Source organism: Xylocopa sonorina, unplaced genomic scaffold (assembly GCF_050948175.1).
Source record: "Xylocopa sonorina isolate GNS202 unplaced genomic scaffold, iyXylSono1_principal scaffold0240, whole genome shotgun sequence".
NCBI classification, from domain to species: domain Eukaryota; kingdom Metazoa; phylum Arthropoda; class Insecta; order Hymenoptera; family Apidae; genus Xylocopa; species Xylocopa sonorina.
Window position 1 is genome coordinate 20001 of NW_027490311.1, and position 2300 is coordinate 22300.

The window sequence follows — 2300 nt, forward strand, 5'->3', positions numbered from 1 at the left end:
AATTCTCCCTCGGTCTTGCGGCGTGAAAAAAACAATTCATTTTAAACGACGTCGAGCGCGCGGCATGTTCGTATCGTGCGCTAAAGGCGGGGCGAAGGCGATGCGTGTGGCGGGTGTGCGAATTCGGAACGCGGAACAAAATCGGCGATCGAAACACGAAGCGGTTCCCGTGGGCGGTCGTCCGTTTAACGGACGACTCACGACGCCACGAAGAACTCACGCGAGTTCGTGATCGACGCACCGTCGAGTTCCGTGAACGCGTTTACGCACGCCGCACGCGCACACACGTTGCCAATCGCGGATTGCCTCGGCACGGCCACAGACGACTCGGACGAACGTCCAACGATCGCTCGTACGTCGCGTATCGCTCCTCTTCCTCCCTTCCTCGGTGCCGCCCGAACTCAGAAACGTTCGTAATTTAATTCGAGAATGAACGACGGCGGGCAGATTCGAGCACCGTAGGGAAAGAAAGATTCGACGAAACGCAACGCAAGCAGTATTCTGGTTACGTGAACGACCCTCAGCTAGGCGTGGTCCAGGAATTGTATCCGTGGACCGCAATGTGCGTTCGAAATGTCGATGTTCATGTGTCCTGCAGTTCACACGTTGACGCGCAATTAGCTGCGTTCTTCATCGACCCACGAGCCAAGTGATCCACCGTTCAGGGTAATCGTATATGTATATTTTATTGATCTTTGAGTCTCTTGGTACTAAAGTTCGAACAAGTCGATACCCAAACGTCCCCGGTGAAAGAGACGCGGGCGTCGCCGAACGGAGTTCGAGGCGACACGATATATCGGTCCTACGGATGAAACGCATACGCCGATGGTTCGCGCGTAAGGTCTCCCTCAAAGTTACGAAAAAATGCACGCGCGCGTCCAGGTGCGAAGAGAAAAAAAAAAATCCCTTCAAAAATTCGTTAGGACTCCTCCGCGTACCAGCAGCCTCGAGGCGGTCTTTTACCTCCCGGCAACGCGAAGCGAGCATAAACTGTTCGAGCTCGCAACGGCGGGATTACAGACTCTCGACAACGAGGACAACGGGCAACGGCGGAATCGTCCCCTCTGGAACGAACGTGCGCGTCGAACTGAGAAGAAAAAAGACCAAACACCCAGCGGCGTATTGCTTTCGAGATCGACAAGACGCTCTCGTTCGGGTGAACATAACAATGTTATCATCGATGGGACACACTCGTCGTCTTCGCGCACAGTCTCGAGGCGGTCTATAAGAGTTTTCCCCGGCAACACGAAGCGAGTATAAAATTATTCGATCTCGCAACGGCGGGTTTTTCTCAGACTCTCGACAACGAGGCTTGGGCGCGAGCGACGGAATCGTCCCCTCCGAACGAACGAACGACGACGACGGTCTCTTCAAAATTCCAATACCACCCAGTCGTGTCGATTCCAACAAGGCTCAGGTAAACGAAAAAAAAATTCGTACATTCGTTAGGACGCTCCACACCGTTCGCCCAACCACACAGCCTCGAGCGGTCTATATTTTTCCCGACAACGCGAAGCGAGCAAGTAAAGTTCGATCTCGCAACGGCGGGTTTCAAGACTCTCGACAACGAGGTTATGGGTGTGGACGGCACGGAACGGAACGGGTCCCCTCTGAGCTGAACGGCACAATTCTGGGAGTGGGAAAACGGCAAAGTGCCAGCGGCGTATTGCTTTCTGAAAAAATGGCAAATAAAAAAGCGGACCCGACGAGTTCTCGATTACGAGAACTCGAGGGGTCCGCTAATGTACCGTGAACACCGATCGGGTAAATGTAAAAAAAAATTCGTTAGAACGTTCGCCGGTTGTACAAGCCTCGAGAAGCGGTCTATACGTTCACCCGACGACACGAAGCGAGCATAAAATGATTCGAAAGCTCGCAACGACCGCTGGGCGCGTCTTAGACTCTCGACAACCGAGGCTATTACCGACGAATCGTCCCCTCCGAAAGGAACGGTACGATCGACCATCTTCAACAGGTTACGCGCGACGACACCACGCACGCTCCATGCACGAATTCGAAGTCGACGACACGCGCGCGTTCGGGTAAAGATTCGTTGGGACTCGCCGGTTGCAAGCCTCGAGAAGCGGTCTATATTTACCCGGGCGACACGAAGCGAGCGTAAATGATTCGTAAGAGCTCGCAACGGACGCTGGGTGTTTCAGACTCTTCGACAACGAGGCTGTGCAGCGACGAATCGTCCCCTCCGAACGGAACGGTACGATACGATCGACTTGAACAGGTTACGGCGCGACCACACGCTCTCACGATAATTCGTGAAGTCGATACGAAGCGGGCCGTTC

At 54.0% G+C, this 2300-nt stretch overlaps 1 non-coding gene across 1 annotated transcript; it reads right to left on the reverse strand.

Moving 5' to 3' along the window:
- Positions 1–514: 514 nt before the first annotated feature.
- Positions 515–669, reverse strand: LOC143432443 (5.8S ribosomal RNA). The gene has a single exon (XR_013103027.1). It is a non-coding gene; the product is annotated as a 5.8S ribosomal RNA (ribosomal RNA).
- Between the last annotated feature and the right edge of the window lie 1631 nt (positions 670–2300).